General features: G+C 40.0%; 1 protein-coding gene across 4 annotated transcripts in view; it reads left to right on the top strand.

Annotated features, from left to right (window-relative positions):
• LOC126084993 (zinc finger protein 583) overlaps positions 1-23,246 on the top strand; it is a 105,452-nt gene that overhangs the window by 49,862 nt on the left and 32,344 nt on the right. The window lies entirely within an intron of this gene.

Here is a 23,246-nt window from a genome sequence, read left to right on the forward strand (position 1 = left end):
AAACAGGTCAAGTAGAAATTTTCTGTTTTAAAGGTATCTTTGTGTGCTGTCACCTGAGATTATTTTTCATGATAAGAGTTATAGGTATTTACTGTAAGCATACTCTTATCCGTTTGAGAAACTCAGTGCATTTGGAGGACACCTGGCATAAGTCTTGTCAAGCAAACCCAAAGTGCAGAAAAATATTTAGTTATTAAATCCACAGGAAGAAGTTCAGCCCCTTTAACATGGGTTTTGTTATTTTCTAGTTAGTAGCAGAATTTTTATTTTGTTTTGATCTTTTTGTCTCATAGGATAAAGTGCTTGACACGTATGGCCTTTTCCAGACCGCCACATCTTTCTCCTGATGACAGAAGCATCTCCAAGCAGCTGATGGGTTTGAACCCCCACCCTTTCAATTAACAGCTGAGCGCTTAGCCACTGCACCACCAGGGCTCCTATCTGTAAAGATGATAGCCTTGAAAACCCTATGGGACAGTTCTACCTTGTCCTATAGGGTTGCTATGAGTCAGAATCGACTGGACAGCAATGGGATTGTTTAACTTTGTATTATAATTATTGTTAAGTCCTGCTCCTTTCCATATGCCACTCGGTCACTTGAATTGCCTTTTCTGTACATCAAGTGAGAGTTGAGGTGATTAGATCCTGGATTTGAGATGATGCCCTAATGAGATGAGACGCTGAGTGGCTAGGAGGAATGAGAGTATTTTCATGTGAGTGGGATGTGAACAGTTGTGGCTGGAGGGTGAGCTGTGAAAGACCATTTCGTAAGATGCCTGTATCCCATATGCTCTTCTTATGTGACCTTGCCACTTCCATATCAAGAGGTGGAATTTAATTTTCCTGCCCTTGAACCTGGGCTGGCATTAGTGACTTACTTGGCCAAAATGATGTGGCAGAAAGGATCCGGAATTTATGAGACTAAGTGATAATAACTATTTCAGCTTCTGCTTGGGTGTTTCTGGATGCTTTTTTTGTTCCCCTCCCCATGCCAGGAATTTAACTACCATACTGTAATATCCCCAAGTCATATGGAGAACCCACACTTTGTTCCCTGACCTCCCAGCTGATAGCCACTGTTGGTTGCTAGCTATGAAAGTGCTCCATCTTGGGTTTCCAGCCCAGGTGAGCCATCACGTGGCATCAGCCCCAGCAGATAATCTGACTGCAACTATATGAGACACACCAAGCCTGAACCACCCAGCTGAGGCTAGACGACCCACAACTATGAGGCAAAATGATTACTTTTTGCTTTAAGCCACCAAATTTAATGAACCTTGCTACACAGCAAAGGTTGGTTAAGCAATGTGTTCTGTGTTGCTTTTCTACAGCCCTGGTAGTGTAATGGTTAAGGGCTCAGCTGCCAACTGAAAAGTTGGTGTTTGGGGCACACCCAGCAACTCCTTGGCAGACCTGTTGATCTGCTTCCCTGAAGTCTAGAAAACCATATGGGGCAGTTCTTCTCTGTGTTATAGGGTTGCTATAAGTTGGAATTGACTCAACTGACACCTAACAACAACAACAGCAACCTTAAGGAGCCCTGGTGGTACAAAGGTCAGCCGCTCACCTATTAACCCAAAGGCTAATAGTTGGAACCCACTGGCAGCTCTGAGGGAGAAAAGACCTGTAAAGATGACAGCCGAGAAAACCCTCTGGGGCACATGGGGTCGCTGTGAGTCAGACTCAACATCTAACAACAATCTTTTTGTTAGCATTTGTTGTTTTTCAACTATTCTCTATTTCACTTTTCTATTGCTTTTTTAATACAATACATATTTCATATTAATATATAGCCATATGATTCCTTTTCCTGATTTATTTTGCTTTTTCCATACCTTCCATACTTTTACTACCTTGCTTTATCCCTTTAAGTATATTTTATTGTGCTTCCTTTTATTTATTTATTTATTGTCTCTCTCCATCAATTATATTGCCTTGGTTTGCAGTTTTCCTTTTATACTCATCAGAACCCCTAATTTCCTTTTTTATTTTAGTCTGTAGGCTCCTGTTACCAGATGAACCAATTACTCTGTTTGATAAAGTACAGGGTGGAAGAGCAGTCTATTCCTAGTCTGTTTTAATCCTAGTGAGGTTAAGGAGATAAAAGAAGATAATTTTAAGAGCAGTATCTGTTGGTCACAAAGCCAGGCCACATTTCCTGTCAAATTTTCAACTTTAAGCACTGTGGGAGGAGTAGCAATGGAAGGGGGTAGTCTCACTCATTTGTAATCAAGTTTCTTCAGGATTTCAAAAGTTTCTTGGGGAATCATCAAAAGAAGATGAAAGGAATATACAGAATCACTGTACCAAAAACAATTGATCAGTGTTCAATCATTTTAGGAGGTAACATATGATGAAGAACTGATGGTATTGAAGGGAGAAGCCCAAGCTGCACTGAAAGCATTGGCAAAATGCAAGACTGTGGGAATTGATGGAATATCAATTGACATGTTCCAACAAACGGATATAATGCTGGAAGTGCTCAGTCATCTATGCCAAGAAATTTGGAAGACAGCTACCTGGCCAAAGGACTGGACAAGTCTCATATTTGTGCCCATTCCGAAGAAAGTTGATCCAACAGAATGTGGAAATCATCGAACAATATTATTAATATCACGCACAATTAAAATTTTGCTGAAGATAATTAAAAACCGTTGTAGCAGTACATTGACAGGGAACTCCCAGAAATTCAAGTCGGATTCAGAAGAGGACGTGGAATGAGGGATATCATTGCTGATGTCAGATGGGTCTTGGCTGAAAATGGAGAAAACCAGCAAGATGCTTATAAAGACATTCAGCTGTGTGGACCATGACAAATTATGGATAACATTTGAAGAGTGGGAATTCCAGAACACTTAATTGTGCTCATGTGGAACCTGTACATAGACCAGGAGGCAGTCTTTTGAACAGCAAGAGTATACTGCATGGTTTAAATTCAATAAAACTGTGCTTCAGTGTTACATCTTTTCACCATACGTATTCAGTCTGTATGCTGAGCAAATAATAAGAAGCTGGACTAAATGAAGAAGAATGTGGCATCAGGATTGGTGGAAGACTCACTAACAACCTGCGATATGCAGATGGCACAACCTTGCTTGCTGAAAGTGAAGAGGACTTGAAGCTCTTATTGATGAAGATCAAAGACTACACAGCCTTCAGCATGGATTACAGTTCAACATAAAGAAACAAAAAATCCTCATAACTGAATAAGCAGTATCATGGTAAAACAGAAAAGATTGACATTGTCAAGGATTTCATTTTACTTGGATCCATAGTCAATGTCCACGGAAGCAGCAGTCAGGAAATCAAATGACACATTGCATTGGGCAAATCTGCAAAAGACCTCTTTAAAGTGTAAAAAGCGAAGATGTCACTCTAAGGACTAAGGTGTGCCTGACCCAAGCCATGATATTTTCAGTTGCTGCATATGTATGCAAAAGCTGGACAATGAATAAGTAAGACTGAAAAAGAATCGATGCCTTTGAATTATGCCATTAGTGAAGAATATTGAATATACCATGAACTGCCAGAAGAACAAACAGATCTGTCTTGGAAGAAGTACAGCCAGAGTGCTTCTTGGAAGCAAGGATGGCAAGACTTCATCTCACAGACTTTGGACATGTTATCAGGAGGGACCAGTCCCTGGAGAAGGACATCATGCTTGGTAAAGTAAAGGATCAGTGAAAAAGAGGAAGACCCTCGATGAGACAGATTGACACAGTGGCTGCAACAGTGGGCTGAAACAACGAATGTGAGGATGGTGCAGGACTGGACAGTGTTTCAAATCCACAAGCCACTCCACAGAAGAAATACCTGGTGATCTGCTTCCATAAAGATTACAGCCTAGGAAACCCTATGGAGTAGTTCTGCTCTGTCCTATATGGTCATTATGAGTTGGAATTAACAGCAACGGGTAGGAAACAGAAACAAGTCACACTTTTGAGTGTCATACTTCCTGTTTGTTTAAATAAGTACCCTTCTTTTCCAAGAGTTAAGTCAGCAATTGTCTATAAAATTGCAGTCCAAAGGCAGGCAGATAAGAACAAATAAATAAATAGTGTGGATCTTTATTGTGAGCACATCCCAAGGATAGCCATTTGGATACAGCCATTTTTTTTTTCTCCCCAGGCATCAAGTAGAGCATGGAATTCACTTTTTAAAAAGTAATTTTGTGGAGGCGGGGCCAAGATGGCAGACTAGGTGGACGCTACCACGGATCCCTCTTGCAACAAAGACTCGGAAAAACAAGTGAATCGATCACATACATAACAATCTACGAACTCTGAACAACAAGCACAGACTTAGAGACGGAAAAGGAACAAATATGGGCAGACAGCGACCGTTTTCAGAACTAGGAGCCAGCGTACCAGGCAGGTGACCTTCGGAGCCCGATCTGGGGCAGAGCCCCGGGGGGCAGATGGCACAGACAAGGGGCCCAGCCCTACCCCCCCAAACCCATCCCAGGAGGGAGTCTAGCTGGTTGGCACGGGCGGCGTAGCGGCACAGCCAGAGGGAGAAGCACCCGGGAGGCAGTGACTGATCTTGGAGCGGGGAGAGCAGCGTCCCAGCCGGGGAGCCGTCCCGCTGGGATTTTGGCTAAAGCGGGCGGGGCGTGAGTGCGGGGTCCAATTATATTCTCCTGAATAGACCCTGGGGGCGGGCCCACCCGTTCGTGCGAGAGACGCCCACCCAGTTCGCGTGAGCGATGCCGCGCACCGGAGGGAGAAGTCCCCGGGAGGAAGTGACTGGTCTCGGAGCGGGGAGAGTAGCATCCCAACCGGGGAGCCGTCCCGCCCAGATTCTGGCAGACGGGGACGGAGCGTGAACGCGGGGATCAGCTCTATATTCTGTGGTGCTACACTCCTAGCTCTCTGATCCCTCCCCCACCCTCCCCAGGCGGCTCCATTAACATCCGAATACCCGGAGCCAGAGGGAGAATTCAGATAGGGATCTGACTGCATTTTTTTTAGCTGATTACCGGGAAAATCTAGTTTCCCAGTGATGGCTCGGAGACAGCAGTCCATATCAAACCACATAAAGAAACAGACCATGACAGCTTCTCCAACCCCCCAAACAAAAGAATCCAAATCTTTCCCAAATGAAGATACAATCCTGGAATTATCAGATACAGAATATAAAAAAATAATTTACAGAATGCTTAAAGATATCACAAATGAAATTAGGATAAATGCAGAAAAAGCCAAGGAACACACTGATAAAACTGTTAAAGAACTCAAAAAGATTATTCAAGAACATAGTGGAAAAATTAATAAGTTGCAAGAATCCATAGAGAGACAACATGTAGAAATCCAAAAGATTAACAATAAAATTACAGAATTAGACAATGCAATAGGAAGTCAGAGGAGCAGACTCGAGCAATTAGAATGTAGACTGGGACTTCTGGAGGACCAGGGAATCAACACCAACATAGCTGAAAAATAATCAGATAAAAGAATTAAAAAAAATGAAGAAACCCTAAGAATCATGTGGGACTCTATCAAGAAGGATAACTTGCGAGTGATTGGAGTCCCAGAACAGGGAGGGGGGACAGAAAACACAGAGAAAATAGTTGAATAACTCCTGACAGAAAACTTCCCTGACATCATGCAAGACGAAAGGATATCTATCCAAGATGCTCATCGAACCCCATTTAAGATTGATCCAAAAAGAAAAACACCAAGACATATTATCATCAAACTTGCCAAAACCAAAGACAAACAGAAAATTTTAAAAGCAGCCAGGGAGAAAAGAAAGGTTTCCTTCAAGGGAGAATCAATAAGAATAAGTTCAGACTACTCAGCAGAAACCATGCAGGCAAGAAGGGAATGGGACGACGTATACAGAGCACTGAAGGAGAAAAACTGCCAACCAAGGATCATATATCCAGCAAAACTCTCTCTGAAATATGAAGGAGAAATTAAGATATTTACAGATAAACACAAGTTTAGAGAATTTGCAAAAACTAAACCAAGACTGCAAGAAATGCTAAAGGAGATTGTTTGGCCTGATGACCAATAATATCAGGTACCAGCACAATACAAGGTCACAAAACAGAACGTCCTGATATCAACGCAACTCAAATAGGGAAAGCACAAAAACAAACAAATTAAGATTAATTCTAAAAAATAAATAAATAAACAAAATAATACACATAACAGGAAATCATGGAAATCAATAGATAAACGATCACAATAATCAAAAAGAGGAACTAAATATAGGAGGCATTGAACTGCCATATGGAGAGTGATACAAGGCGACATAGAACAATACAAGTTAGGTTTTTACGTAGAAAAATAGGGGTAAATAATAAGGTAACCACAAAAAGGAATATCAATTCCATAACTCAAGAAAAAAGCCAAGAAAAATGTAACGACTCAACAAACACAAAGTTAAACATTATGAAAATGAGGATCTCACAAGCTACTAAGAAAAACGTCTCTGCACAAAAAAGCATGTGGAAAAATGAAATGGCCAACAACACACATGAAAAGGCATCAAAATGACAGCACTAAAAACTTATTTATCTATAATTACGCTGAATGTAAATGGACTAAATGCACCAATAAAGAGACAGAGAGTCACGGACTGGATAAAGAAACACGATCCATCTATATGCTGCCTACAAGAGACACACCTTAGACTTAGAGACACAAACAAACTAAAACTCAAAGGATGGAAAAAAATATATCAAGCAAACGATAAGCAAAAAAGAAGAGGAGTAGCAATATTAATTTCTGACAATATAGACTTTAGACTTAAATCCGCCACAAAGGATAAAGAAGGACACTATATAATGATAAAAGGGACAATTGATCGGGAAGACAAAACCACATTAAATATTTACGCACCCAATGACAGGGCTGCAAGATACATAAATCAAATTTTAACAGAATTGAAAAGTGAGATAGACACCTCCACATTTATAGTAGGAGACTTCAACACACCGCTTACGGAGAAGGACAGGACATCCAGTAAGAAGCTCAATAGAGACACGGAAGACCTACTTACAACAATCAACCAACTTGACCTCATTGACTTATACAGAACTCTCCACCCAACTGCTGCAAAATATACTTTTTTTTTCTAGTGTATATGGAATATTCTCTAGAATAGACCACATATTAGGTCATAAAACAAATCTTTGCAGAATCCTAAACATCGAAATATTACAAACCATCTTCTCAGACCACAAGGCAATGAAGCTAGAAATCAATAACAGAAAAACTAGGGAAAAGAAATCACATACTTGGAAAATGAACAATACCCTCCTGAAAAAAGACTGGGTTATAGAAGACATCAAGGAGGGAATAAGGAAATTCTGAGAAAGCAACGAGAATGAAAATACTTCCTATCAAAACCTCTGGGACACAGCAAAAGCAGTGCTCAGAGGCCAATTTATATCGATAAATGCACACATACAAAAGGAAGAAAGAGCCAAAATCAGAGAACTGTCCCTACAACTTGAACAAATAGAAAGTGAGCAACAAAAGAATCCATCAGGCACCAGAAGAAAACAAAGAATAAAAATTAGAGCTGAACTAAATGAATTAGAGAACAGAAAAACAATTGAAAGAATGAACAAAGCCAAAAGCTGGTTCTTTGAAAAAATTAACAAAATTGATAAACCATTGGCTAGACTGACTAAAGAAAAACAGGAAAGGAAACAAATAACCCGAATAAGAAACGAGAAGGACCACATCACAACAGAACCAAATGAAATTAAAAGAATCATTTCAGATTACTACGTAAAATTGTACTCTAACAAGTTTGAAAACCTAGAGAAATGAATAAATTCTTGGAACAATACTACCTACCTAAACTAACACAGTCAGAAGTAGAACAACTAAATAGACCCATAACAAAAAAAGAGATTGGAACCGTAATCAAAAAACTTCCAACAAAAAAAAGTCCTGGCCCAGATGGCTTCACTGCAGAGTTCTACCAAACCTTCAGAGAAGACTTAACACCATTACTATTGAAGGTATTTCAAAGTATAGAAAAAGACGGAATACTACCCAACTCATTCTATGAAGCTACCATCTCCCTGATACCAAAACCAGGTAAAGACATTACAAAAGAAGAAAATTTTAGACCTATATCCCTCATGAACATAGATGCAAAAATCCTCAACAAAATTCTAGCCAATAGAATCCAACAACACATCAAAAAAGTAATTCACCCTGATCAAGTGGGATTTATACCAGGTATGCAAGGCTGGTTTAATATCAGAAAAACCATTAATGTAATCCATCACATAAATAAAACAAAAGATAAAAACCACATGATCTTATCAATAGATGCAGAAAAGGCATTTGACAAAGTTCAACACCCATTTATGATAAAAACTCTAACCAAAATAGGAATTGAAGGAAAATTCCTCAACATAATAAAGGGCATATATGCAAAGCCAATGGCCAATATCACTCTAAATGGAGAGAACCTGAAAGCATTTCCCTTGAGAACGGGAACCAGACAAGGATGCCCTTTATCACCGCTCTTATTCAACATCGTACTTGAAGTCCTAGCCAGGGCAATTAGGCTAGACAAAGAAATAAAGGGTATCCAGATTGGTGAGGAAGTAAAGCTATCACTATTTGCAGATGACATGATCATATACATGGAAAACCCTAAGGAATCCTCCAGAAAACTACTGAAACTAATAGAAGAGTTTGGAAGAGTCTCAGGTTATGAAATAAACATACAAAAATCACTTGCATTCCTCTACATCAACAAAAAGAACACCAAAGAGGAAATAACCAAATCAATACCATTCACAGTAGCCCCCAAGAAGATAAAATACTTAGGAATAAATCTTACCAAGGATGTAAAAGACCTATACAAAGAAAACTATAAAACTCTGCTACAAGAAATTCAAAAGGACATACTTAAGTGGAAAAACATACCCTGCTCATGGATAGGAAAACTTAACATAGTAAAAATATCTATTCTACCAAAAGCCATTTATACATATAACGCCCTTCCAATCCAAATACCAATGTCATACTTTAAGGGGATAGAGAAACAAATCACTGATTTCATATGGAAAGGAAAGAACCCCCGGATAAGCAAAACAATACTGAAAAAGAAGAAGAAAGTGGGAGGCCTCACTCTACCTGATTTCAGAACCTATTATACAGCCACAGTAGTCAAAACAGCCTGGTACTGGTACAACAACAGGCACATAGACCAATGGAACAGAATTGAGAACCCAGATATAAATCCATCCACGTATGAGCAGCTGATATTTGACAAAGGACCAGTGTCAGTCAATTGGGGAAATGATAGTCTTTTTAACAAATGGTGCTGGCATACCTGGATATCCACTTGCAAAAAAATGAAACAGGACCCATACCTCACACCATGCACAAAAACTAACTCCAAGTGGATCAAAGACCTAAACATAAAGACTAAAACGATAAAGATCATGGAAGAATAAATAGGATCAACCTTAGGAGCCCTAATACAGGGCATAAACAGAATACAAAACATTGCCAAAAATGATGAAGAGAAACCAGATAACTGGGAGCTCCTAAAAATCAAACACCTATGCTCATCTAAAGACTTCACCAAAAGAGTAAAAAGACCACCTACAGACTGGGAAAGAATATTCAGCTATGACATCTCAGACCAGCGCCTGATGTCTAAAATCTACATGATTCTGTCAAAACTCAACCACAAAAAGACAAACAACCCAATCAAGAAGTGGGCAAAGGATATGAACACACATTTCACTAAAGAAGATATTCAGGCAGCCAACAGATACATGAGAAAATGCTCCCGATCATTAGCCATTAGAGAAATGCAAATTAAAACTACGATGAGATTCCATCTCACACCAACTAGACTGGCATTAATTCAAAAAACACAAAATAATAAATGTTGGAGAGGCTGCGGAGAGATTGGAACTCTCATACACTGCTGGTGGGATTGTAAAATGGTACAACCACTTTGGAAATCCATCTGGCGTTATCTTAAACAGTTAGAAATAGAACTACCATACAACCCAGAAATCCCACTCCTAGGAATATACCCTAAAGATACAAGAGCCTTCACACAAACAGATATATGCACACCCATGTTTATTGCAGCTCTGTTTACAATAGCAAAAAGCTGGAAGCAACCAAGATGTCCGTCAACGGACGAATGGGTAAATAAATTGTGGTATATTCACACAATGGAATACTACGCATCGATAAAGAACAGTGACGAATCTCTGAAACATTTCATAACATGGAGGAATCTGGAAGGCATTATGCTGAGCGAAATGAGTCAGTTGCAAAAGGACAAATATTGTATGAGACCACTATTATAAGATCTTGAGAAATAGAAAAAATGGAGAAGAACACATACTTTTGTGGTTACAAAGGGGGGAGGGAGGGAGGGAGGGAGAGGGCTTTTTATTGATCAATCAGTAGATAAGAACTGCTTTGGGTGAAGGGAAAGACAACACTCAATACAAGGAAGGTCAGCCTAATTGGACTGGACTAAAAGCAAAGAGGTTTCCGGGATAAAATGAAAGCTTCAAAGGTCAGCGGAGCAGGGGCTGGGGTCTGGGGAACTTGGTTTGAGGAGACTTCTAAGTCAATGGGCAAAATAATTCTATTATGAAAACATTCTGCATCCCACTTTGAATTGTGGCGCCTGGGGTCCTAAATGCCAACAAGCGGCCATCTAAGATACATCAATTGGTCTCAACCCACCTGGAGCAAAGGCAAAGGAAGAACACCAAGGTCACACGACAACTAAGAACCCAAGAGACAGAAAGGGCCACATGAACCAGAGACCTACATTATCCGGAGACCAGAAGAACTAGTTGGTGCCCGGCCACAATCGATGTCTGTCCTGTCAGGGAGCACAACAGACAACTCCTGAGGGAGCAGGAGACCAATGGGATACAGACCCCAAATTCTCATAAAAAGACCATACCTAATGGTATGACTGCGACTAGAAGAATCCCAGAGACAATGCTCCCCAGAACTTCTGATGGCACAGGACAGGAACCTTCCCCGAAGACAAATCATCAGGCATGAAAAGGACTGGTCAGCTGGGGGGAGAGAGATGCTGATGAAGAGTGAGCTAATTAAATCAGGTGGACACTGGAGAGTGTGTTGGCAACTCTTGACTGGAGGGGGGATGGGAAGATAGAGAGGGAAGATGGCAAAATTGTCACGAAACGAGAGACTGAAAGGGCTGACTCAATAGGGGGAGAGCAAGTGGGAGAAGGGAGTAAGATGTATGTAAACCTACATGTGACAGACTGATTGGAATGCTAAATGTTCACTTGAAGCTTCATAAAAATTCATTAAAAAAAAGAAAAGTAATTTTGTTAAGGATTGTCATGGGTTGAGTTATGTCCCCCCCAAAATGTATGTTTCAACTTCGTTAGGCCATGATTCCCAGTATTGTGTGATTGTCCTCCATTTTGTGATTGTAATTTTATGTTGAGAAGATTAGGGTGGGATTTTAACACCACCCTTACTCAGGTCACCTCCCTGATCCAAGGTAAAGAGAGTTTCCCTGGAGCGTGGCCTGCGCCACCTTTTCTCTCTCAAGAGATGAAAGGGAAGCGTGCAGAGATTTGGGGACCTCATACCACCAAGAAAGCAGCACCAGGAGCATAGCACATCCTTTGGACCTGGGGTCCCTGCGCCTGAGAAGCTCCTTGAGCATGGGAAGATTGAGGACAAGGACCTTCTTCCAGAGCTGACAGAGAGAGAAAGCCTTCCCCGGGGCTGACGCCCTGAATTTGGACTTTTAGCCCACTTAGCCATGAGGAAATAAATTTCTTTTTGTTGAAGCCATCCACTTGCAGTATTTCTGTTATGGCAGCACTAGATGCTAAGACAAGAATATATACAGCAGAACATACATCAATTAAATAATTTCTACATGTACAATTCAGTGACATTGTTTACATTCCTCAAGTTGCTTGACTATACTCACCCTCCCTTTCCAGATTGTTCCTTGCTCACTAACATAAATTCAGTGGCTCCTAAGGTTCCTATTTAATCTTTTGAGTTGCTGTCAATTTGATCCCATATAGATAGTTCTTAAGAGGGGAGAATGCTCAAGGCAGACATTCTTCACTAGTTGCTAAACTACTGTATGTCTTTAAGAAGACTTAGGGGATGTTTTTGGATTAAGGCTTAAAGATTATCTTGGAAAAATGGTTTTGGAGGTTCATCCAGCTTCTGTGGATCCAGAAAGTCTGGATTCCTTGAAAATTTGAAATTCTGTTCCGCATTTTCTCCCCTTTGATCAGGATTGCTTTATAGAATCTTTGATAAAAACGTTCAGGAATGGTAACCAGGCATCATCCAGTGAATGCATCCGTTTCTACTCTACTCTGTACAGACGGACGTGTTTAGACCCACCACCCATACCACCATGCCTGAAGAGAGTTGCAAATTCCATCTATTTCTCCTGTTTCTATGCTTTGTCTTAGACATTCTCTCCAGACCTGTCCATTTTACTAAATATCACTCGTGGTGTATGAAATCTGCTGCTAAACTTGTGCATGGGACTATTAATTTGTTTATTTTCCAGTCCCAAATTTTCTGTTTTACTCTTTGTCAAATCTGCTATGTCATTGTTTATAGTTTCTAGCACTTAGCGGAAATTTCCAGGCTTGAATTTTATCACCTTGAATGTAGTACAACTAGTTTTATCATCTGTATGAAAAAGTCAACATTTGGATTTCTTGATGCCTCTTTTTCTTGCCTGTGGTTCCTGCTAGTTCTAGTGTTGTCGTTAGGTGCTGTGGAGTCAGTTCCAACTCATAGTGAGCTTACATGTAACAGTGAAATGTTGCCCTTATCTGTGCCATCCTCACAGTAGTAGGTATGTTTGAGTCCATTATTGCAGCCACTGTGTCAATCCATCTCTTTAAAGGTTTTCCTCTTTTTGGCTGATCTGCCACTTTACTAAGCATAATGTCCTTCTCCAGAGATTTGTCCCTGCTGATAACATATCCAAAGTAAGTGAGAAAAAGTCTTGCCATCCTTGCTTCTGAGGAACATTCTGGTTGTACTTCTTCCAAGACAGTTCTTGTACATGTGGTTTGCCTCTTTGTCTTGGATTATGTGCTTAAATTTTTTTCTTGGAAAAAAATGTGCAAGAATAATTTGAGGCCTAGGAGGAAATTTCTTTTTAACTTCAAAAAGCCTTTGGGACACAGCAAAGGCAGTGCTCAGAGATCAATTTATAGCAATAGATGCAGACATCAAAAAAGAAGGGTCAACTTGAGCAAATAGAAAACAGCAAAAGAAGCCCACAGCCACTAGAAGAAACGAAATAATAAAGATCAGAGCAGAAATAAATAAATAGAGAATAGAAAAGCAATAGAATCAACAAAACCAAAAGTTGATTGTTTGAAAGATCAACCAAATTGACAAACCATTGTCCAAATTGACAAAACAAAAACAGGAAAGGAAGCAAATAACCCAAATAAGAAATAAAATGGGAGACACTGCAACAGATCCAATGGAAATAAAAAGCGTCATAACAGAGTAATATGGAAAACTGTACTCCAACAAATTTGAAAACCTTGAGGAACTGGACAGATTTTCAGAAACACACTACCTACCTAAAGTAACACAAACTGAGGTAGAAAATCTGAACAGACCCATAACAAGAGATTGAAACAGTAATAATAATAATAAGTCCTGGCCCAGATGGCTTCACTGGAGAATTCTGCAAAACATTCAGAGCTCACACCAGTACTACTCAAAGTATTTCAGAACGTAGAAAAGGAAGGGATACTCCCGAATTCATTCTATGAAGCCAGCATAACCTGGATACTAAAACCAGTAAAAGACAACACAAAAAAAGGAAATTATAAACCACTATATCTCATGAATATATGTGCAAAAATTCTCAACAAAATTCTAGGCAAGAGAATTCAGTATCATATAAAAAAAATACACCATGACCAAGTGGGATTTAAACCAGGTATGCAAGGATGGTTCAACAATAGAAAATCAATCAACATAATCCACCACATAAATAAAACAAAAGAATCACATCACCATGTCAATTGATATGGAAAAGGCATTTGATAAAGTTAGATACATATTCCTGATAATAACTCTCAATAAAATAAGAATAGAAGGAAATTTCCTTAACATAATAAAGGGCATCTATACAAAACCAGGAAACCCTGGTGGCATAGTGGTTAAGTGCTGCAGCTGCTAACTAAAAGGTCAGCAGTTCAAATCCACCAGGTGCTCCTTGGAAACTCTATGGGGCACTTCTACTCTGTCCCTGTAGGGTTGCTATGAGTTGGAATTGACTTGATGGCAACAGGTTTGGTTTTGGTTTGGGTATACAAAACCAACAACCAACATCATTCTCAATGGAGAGAGGCTGAAAGCATTCCCCCTGAGAACAGGAACAAGACAAGGATGCCCTTTATCATCACTCCTATTTAACATTGTGCTGGAGGTCCTAGCTAGAGCAATAAGGCAAGAAAAAGAAATAAAGAGCATCCAAATTGGTAAGGAAAAAGTAAAACTATTCCTATTTGTGGATGATATGATACTATTTATAGAGAACCCAAAAGACTGCAAGAAAACTACTGGAACTAATAGATGCAGTAGTGTATCAGGATACAAGATAAACATACAAGAGTCAGTTGGATTTCTATATGCAATAAAGAGAACTACGAAAAAGAAATCAGGAAAGTAATACCATTTATAAAAAAAAAAATTTTTTTTTTTTAAGAGCCCTTTAAAAAAAAAAAGGGAGTAAATCTAACCAGGGATGTAAAAGACCTATACAAAGAAAACTGCAAAACACTACTGCAAGAAACCAAAAGAGACCTACCTAAATAGAAAAACATACCATGCGCATGAATAGGTACACTCAACATTGTGAAGATGTCAATTCTACCCAAAGCAATCTACACATATAAGGCAATTCGATCCAAATACCAACAGCATTCTTTAATGAGATGGAAAAACTAATCATTAACTTTACATGGAAAGGAAAGATGCCTCAAATAAGTAAAGCGTTATTGAAGAAAAAGAATAAAGTAGGAGGCCTCGTGCTACTTGACCTCAGAACCTACTATACAGCTATGGTAGTCAAAACAGCCTGGTTCTGGTACAGTGACAGACCAATGGAACAGAATCAAGAACCCTGATGAAAATTCACCCAAAATCCATTAAATGGGAGAAAAGAGTCTTTCTAACAAATGGTGCTGGCAAAACTGGATGTCCATCTGTAAAAAAAATGAAACAGGACCCATACCTCACACCGTACACAAAAACTAATTCAAAATGGATCAAAGACCTAAATATCAAACCAAAACTATAAAGATCATAGAAGGAAAAATAGAGTCAATGCTAGCGGGCCTAATACATGGCATAAATAGAATACAAACCGTAACTAACAATAAACAAACACTGTGGATAAGCTAGATAACTGGGATATTCTAAAAATTAAAGAGTTAATGCTCATCAAAAGACTTTACCAAAAGAGTAAAAAGAGAACCTACAGACTGGGGAAAATTTTTTGGCTATTACAAGGTCTAATCTCTAAAATCTACAGGAAAATCCAACGCCTCTACAACAAAAAGACAATCCAATTAAAAAATGGACCAAGGATATGGACAGACACTTCACCAAAGAAGACATTCAGGTGGCTAACAGACAATTTGGAAATGCTCGAGATCACTAGCCATTAGAGAAATGCAAATCAGAACTACAATGAGATACCATCTCACCCCAACATTACTGGCACGATTTAAAAAAAGGAAAAACAGAAAACAAACGTTGGAGAGGCTGCGGGGAGATTGGAACTCTTTTGCACTGCTGGTGGTAATGCAAAATGGTACAACCATTTTGGAAAACGATATGGCCCTTCCTTATAAGGCTAGAAATAGAAATACCATATGATCCAGCAATCTCACTCCTTGGAATACATCCTAGAGAAGTAAGAGCCTTCACATGGATGGACATATGCACACCCATGTTCATTGCAGCATTGTAGAAAATAGCAAAAAGATGGAAACAACCTAAGTGCCCATCAACTGATGAATGAATAAACTATGGTACATACACACGACAATAAAGAACAATGATAAATCTGTGAAACATTTCACAACATGGATGAATCTGGAGGGCATTATGCTGAGTGAAATAAGTCAGTCACGAAAGGGCAAATACTGTATGAGACCACTGTTACAAAAACTCATGGAAAGGTTCACACACAGAAAGAAACAATCTTCGATAGTTACGACAGAGGGACGGGGTGGGAAGGGAAAAACACTACTAGACAATAGGTAAGTGGTAACCAGTGAAGGGTAAGAGCACACAATACTGGGAAACTCAGCACAACCTGACCTAGGCAAAGTCATATTCCTAATGGAGAATCCCAGGGTGACATTTGTCAAAATATAACCATTCCTGTTGATCTCCTCAATGGCAAAGATAAAACCTTGCGCCATCAAATACATCCAGTTGGAAAATCTGAATAATAAGACCAAAAAGCCACAGTATGTACAGAGTTACCGCTTAGCTCACAGCAATGCAAGAAGGTACACTCAAGATAAAGTTTCTGAGAACCATCTTCTTAATGAGCAGACTGAGGTTAATTGAATGGTCATTGTTCCAGAATCAGAGCCAGCCAAGTGGAACTAGAATCCCAGCTTTGAACAATGACCTGATAATTCTTGCCAAGAACCAGGGTAGAATGGTGCTGATGTGAGCAAAGTAAAGGATACCGAAAGTTGGACATGTAAAATTAACTTATAATAGAGGCAGATAGTGACTGGTTCTAAGTATAATGGAGAGAATGTTTGATATATTGATCTAGAAAGAAAATATATAGGGATCAGAGAAACCCTTTTGTTGCTTGTGTAACCTTATCTTAATGAAAGAGCTTTGTCCAGAACCTCATCTTTTCAAAAGAGAGCTAATGACAGTAGTGGTACGGGGATGATCTGTGAGTCTAAAATACATGATTTTAATTCTGTAAACTAGTGGTTCTCAACTGGGGCGATTCTGTCCCTGGTTGTCTTAGTTTGCTTGTACTGCTGTCACAGAAATAACACAAATGGGTGGCTTTAACAAACAGAAATTTATTTGGTCACAGTTCAGGAGGCAAGTCCAAATTCAGGGCACTGACTCTAGGGGAAGGCTTTCTGTCCCTGTCAGCTGGGGTAGGGGGGAGGTCTTTGCCTCTTTTCAGCTTGTCTTCCTTGTTTCCTTAGCGATCTTCCAGTGGCCTGGCATCTCTCTTCCCCTATCTGTGTTTTCTTGCCTCTGTGCCTAATCTACACTTTTTATCTCTCAAAAGCAGTTGGCTTAAAACACACCGAACAGTGATGTGGCCTCCTTAACGTGAAGAAAACCCTATTCCCAAATGAGATTACATCTGCAAGTATGGGATTTAGGATGTACAACACATATTTTTTGGAAAACACAATTCAATCCATGACACCAGGGAACATTTGGCAATGGTTTGAGACATACTTGTCACAACTGCAGATAAGGGGGGAAGTTGCTACTGGCATCTAGTGGGTAAATTCCAAGGATGATGCTAAACATCCTACAATGCACAGGACTGCCCCCACAACAAAGAGTTATCTAGCCTGGAATGTCAAGAGTGCTGCTGTTGAGAAACTTTGCTGTAAGTCCATCTCTCAGTGTTTTCATTCAGCCCTTAATTTATTTCAGAATATCTACTGAACACTTACTCTCTACAGTACTCTGGGAGGCACAAAGAAAAGAGCTGTGCATGAGATAGAAAGCTTCCAGCACTCAAGGATTTCCCTTCTCATTGGGAGATGTACACAATGAGGCAAATCAGTACATGAATTCAGTGACTTCAGATAGTGTCCAGTGATAGGAAGAAAACAAAACAGGATGATGTGATATCGCTGATCCCTCCAGCCAATTTGCCTACAGTGGTGCAGTGGTTAAGAGCTCAGCTGCTAACTGAAATGTCAGCAGTTTGGACCCATCAGCTGCTCCACAGGAGAAAGATCTAGCAGTCTATTTCCATAAAGGTTACAGCCTTGGAAACCCTGTGGGGCAGTTCTGCTCTGGCCTATAGGGTCTCTATGAGTTGGAATTGGCTCGATGGCAACTTTTTTTCAGATTAACTATGTGCCAAGGAGCCCTGGTGGCACAACATTTAAGTGCTTGACTGCTAACTGAAAGGTTTGGTGGTTCAAACCCACCCAGTGCCTCTGCGGGAGAAGGAACTGGTGATTTGTTTATAGCCTAAAAAACCTTATGGGGCAGTTCTACTCTGTCACATGGGTTCACTATGAGTCGGAATTGACTTGATGGCACACAACAACAGCAGCATACTTCAATTTTGTATGATAAAATGAGGTTTCCGTTTTGAATTACAAAAAAGTGAGTGGTATTGCAATAGTTGCTGGCTCCATATACACTATGAAATTTAATGTTTCAGATAGATTTTCGGGCATTTAATCACTTTCTGGTTTGTAAGATACTTCTTTGGGTACAAGTCTTTCTTGCGTAAAAAGCACTTAAAATGCAGAACTCTGATTCATCATTTCTCTCATATTTTTTATTACGATGTTTTCAGAAAATCTGTGTAAGAAACAAATGAATATTCACTGTCCCAATCTCTTCCAAACTCACCAAGATGACTCTACAGCCATGAATTGGTTTGTACTCTCAGAAATGAAAATTTTTAGCATTTATTAGCATCTACTACTGGCACAATGGTTAAAGCTTTTGTCTGCTAACTGAAAGGTTGGCAGTCCAAAACACCAGTGGCACCATCGAAGGAAAGACCTGGCGATCTGCCTCTGTAAAGATTACAACCTGGGAAACCCTATGGAGCAGTTCTATTCTGTCCCATAAGATCACTGTGAGTAGGAGTCGACTCAACAGCACACAACACACCAGTCATTGTTTTAAATATTTGACAGGCATCTATCTCTCATTTCAGCCTCACACCAACCTTATAAGGTAGGTAATGTCATGGTAGGAGTCCAGGTGGCACAGTGGTTAAGCACACAGCTGCTAACCAAAAGGTCAGTGATTCAGACCCACCAGCCGCTCTGCAGGAGAAAGATGTGGCAGTCTGCTCCCGTAAAGATTACAGCCTTGGAAACCCTCTGGGGCAGTTCTACTCTGTCCTACAGGTGCCATGGAAAAAAGGCCTCGTGATCTGCTTCTGTAAAGATTACAGCCAAGAAAACTCTATGGAGCAGTTCTACTCTATGACTGTTTTTTTTTTGTTTTTTGTTTTTTTAATGAACCAATAAATTCTGATGGGAAAAAAATAAAAATAAACTCAAGTGCAAAGTAGCCCTTACCATCTCCCAAGATGCTCCTACTAAACAAGATTAAATGCTTCTTTGGTGGCGGGTCCTGGGGGATCAGATGTGGGGAGGAGAGTGACTTTGCACTATAAACCCTTTTGATTTGCTTACATTTTTAAGTTGTGTGAAGGCAAAACATTTTCAATTAACAAATAAATAATGAGTGAAGTCATTGTTTAAGTCTCATATTTCAAATATTCCCCTAAATCTTGAAGTTAAGAATTTTTACTCTTTTTTAAAGTCACATCAAAACCAAACCAGTTGCTGTCAATGACCCCACGTTTTACTCTATGAGTAGAGCTGCTTCATAGAGTTCTCTTGGCTGCCATCTTTACAGCAGCAGATCGCTAGGCCTTTCTTCCATGGCACCACTGGGTGGGTTCGAACCGCCAATCTTTCAGTTAGTAGCCAAGAGCAAACCGTTTGCACCATCCAGGGACCTCAGATCATCACAAACTTTATATTTCAATGTGGTTTATTCCCATATTTCAAATCTTAGAAATTGTGTTTTCAGACAAGCATCTGAAATACACATTTGCAAAGCAGTAAGATTTATCAAACCCAGCATCCATTGTTATTGTTAGGTGTTGTAGAGTTGATTCTGTACTCATAGCGACCCTATAGGACAGAGTAGAACTGTCCCATAGGGTTTCCAAGGCTGTAATCTTTAAGGAAGCAAACTCACATCTTTCTCGTGCGGAACGGCTGGTGCGTTCAAACTGTCAACCTTTTTGGTTAGCAGCTGAGTGCTTAACTGTTGCATCACCAAGGCACCTTCAGCATCCATTACGATCCTGCATTCTCTCCTCACTGCATCCCTCTTTTCCCTACCACCCAACACACATACTTAGTGGAGCTGGGAGCAACTGGGTCATGTGAAATTATCAAGAGAGAAGGCAGTGATAAGAGTCAAGGGAAAGAGGCCACCAGTGATCATATCCCCTGACTTCTCAAAGCATGGACCATGCACCCCTGGGTCTGATGGTGTGGAGTCAGGCAGAGAGACTAGGAAGCAGACCAACAGAGAGCTGAGTGGCATTGCAGGGTGAGGTCCTTCAGCCTATGGAGGTCAGTGCAGGGATGGACAGTCCTTCCTGAGGGATGGTGCTTCTCAATTCTGGTTTGAAAGAAGCAAGGGCAGCTGAGGGTTTGTTCTCGTGGTTGTTTTTGTAACCTGTCTCCTCTGCTGGTCTCTCAGGTGCCCTACAGCTGAGCTCACAGGAGCTGCTGAGACACCAGTTACAGCCACTGCCCCTGAGGAGAGAGATTTGGAAAAATTAGCTCCTGTGGATTCCTTCCCTGGGGTTGATGCCTGGGGGATAGGTTAGGAAGTAGCCCTGTTTGCACCATCAGGGCTTGTCCCAGGGGGAGAAGTTGGGGACTGTCCTCAGAGGATCATCCTTCTAGTTCCCTAAGGTTCTGCCCAGAAGAGTCCCAGCTCAAAAAATTGAACTATGGAGTTCCTGAATGATAAGAGAGCAAAGGACCCAAAGCACTTAAATGATTCCCATTAATGCCACCTTGTTTACTTATAACAATTTATTCAAAAGCTATTTATTATAAGACAGCAAGTTTGGTAAGTGAATATGTATAGGTTCTCATTTTTAGACTCTGAAGAACTAAGTTCGACTTCTGAACTAAAACCACACTACTGTCCCTGGAGAAGGACATCATGCTTGGTAAAATAGAGGGTCAGCAAAAAGAGGAAGACCCTCAGCGAGATGGATTGACACAGTGGCTACAAAAATGGGTTCAAACATAGCAATGATTGTGAGGATGGGGCAAGACTGGGCAACATTTCATTCTGTCGTGCATAGGGTCGCTAGGAGTCGGGACCAACTTGATGGCACCTAACAACAAAGACGTTATTGTAGAGAGGTCCCTGAGTTGTACAAACGATTTGTGGTCGACTGCTTACCTAAAGATTGGTGGTTTGAACTCACCCAGAAGTGCCGTGGAAGAAAAGCCTGGTGATCTGCCTCCATGAAGATTACATACAAGAAAACCCTATGGAGCACAGTTCTACTCTGTAACACATGGGGGTCACTGTGAGTCGGGAGCCAACTCGATGGCAATGGGTTCTATTACTGTAGAAAAATTGGCAAATACAGGAAGTATCACAGTAAATAAGGAGTCCTGGTGGAACAGTGGTTAAGCATTCGGTTGCAAAATGAAAAGTCAGTAGTTCGAACCCACAAGCTGCTTCAAGGGAGAAAGATGTGGCAGTCGGCTTACGTAAAGATTTGCAGCCTTAGAAGCTCTGTGGGGTTGTTCTACTCCGTCCTGTAGGGTCATTGTGATTTGGAATCGACTCGATGGCAATGGGTTTTTTTAAATCAATAAATATTGGTAAAAATCTATATTCCATTTCTCTAGAGATTGCCACTATTAATATCTTGATCTATTTCCAGTGCTTTTTTGGATAAGTTTCTATTAGCGAATGTTACAAATAACCCAGAGGGAGGGAGACCAGTTGGGCAGCCAGGATTGCCCTTTCTTCCTGCAGAGTTTCAGTTGTGACTTCTAGTCTATTGAGGGAGAACCTTGGGACACGTTATCCAAATGAATGTGTCTTTGGAAATTTCAAGCTGCAGATAATGAATATTATGAACAACTTTATGTTCATCAATTTGACAATTTAGAAGAAATGGACCAATTCCTGGAAAGTCACAAACTACCAAAATTCAAAGATGAAAGAATAATCTGAATAGCACTATGGTCATTAAATATATTAATTTGTAATTAAAAATCCTCTGAAAAAGAAATTTCCAAGCCAAGATTGTGTCACTGGATAATTCTACCAAATATTTAATAAGGAAGAATTGAAAAAACATTTTGTACAAATTTCTTCCAGAAAACAAAAGAAGAGGGAATACTTCCCAACTCATGAAGCTGGCTTTCAGGACCATAGAAAAAAGAAAACTACAGAACAAAATTTCTCTTGAACTTAGATCAAGATCCTCAACAAAATACCAGCAAACCAAATCCACCAGCATACTAAAAAAAGGATTATACACCATGACCAAGTGTATAATTACTCCACATATGCAAGCGTGGCCAACATTCAAAATCAACAAATGCAATTCATCATCTCAAGATGGTAAATATTAAAATCATATGATTACATAATTTGATACAGAAAAAACATATGACAAAACCTAACAATCATGACAAAAACTCTCAGAAAGTTAGGAATACAGGGAAACTACCTTAACTTCATAAAGAGCATCTACAGAAGAACCTGCAGCTAACATCATTCTTAATGCTGAAAGACTGAATGCTTTGCCCCTAAGACTGAGGACAATTTAATGATATCTGCTCTCACCTCTCTTATTCAACATAGGACTGGAAGTTGTAGGCACTGTAATAAGGAAAAGTAATGTAGATAGGAAAGAAAAAGCTAAAAGTGCCTCTTTTTGCAGATATCATGGTTATTCATGTAGAAATCTCAAGGAAACTACCAAAAATAAAAATAAAACCTCCCAGAACTAATAACTGGGTTCAGCAAGGTGGCAGGATACAAGTTCAACGTATAAAAATCAGTCCTATTTCTCTTCACTAACAATGAACATCCACCACGTGTCTGTAGTTTGTCATACCGTGGTGGCTTGTGTGTTGCTGTGATGCTGAAAGCTATGCCACCGGTATTTCAAATGCCAGCAGAGCTTCCAGACTAAGAGAGACTAGAAAGAAGGACCTGGTGGTCTATTTCTAAAAAAATTGGCCAGTGAAAACCTTATGAATAGCAGCAGAACATTGTCTGATATAATGCTGGAAGATGAGCCCCTCCGGTTGGAAGGTACACAAAATCGATGGGGAAGAGCTGCCTCCTCAAAGCAGAGTCAACCTTAATGACATAGATGGAGTAAAGCTTTCAGGCCTTCACTTGCTGATGTGACATGACTCCAAATGAGAAGAAACAGTTGCAAACATCCATTAA

Source organism: Elephas maximus, chromosome 11 (assembly GCF_024166365.1).
Source record: "Elephas maximus indicus isolate mEleMax1 chromosome 11, mEleMax1 primary haplotype, whole genome shotgun sequence".
NCBI lineage: Eukaryota > Metazoa > Chordata > Mammalia > Proboscidea > Elephantidae > Elephas > Elephas maximus.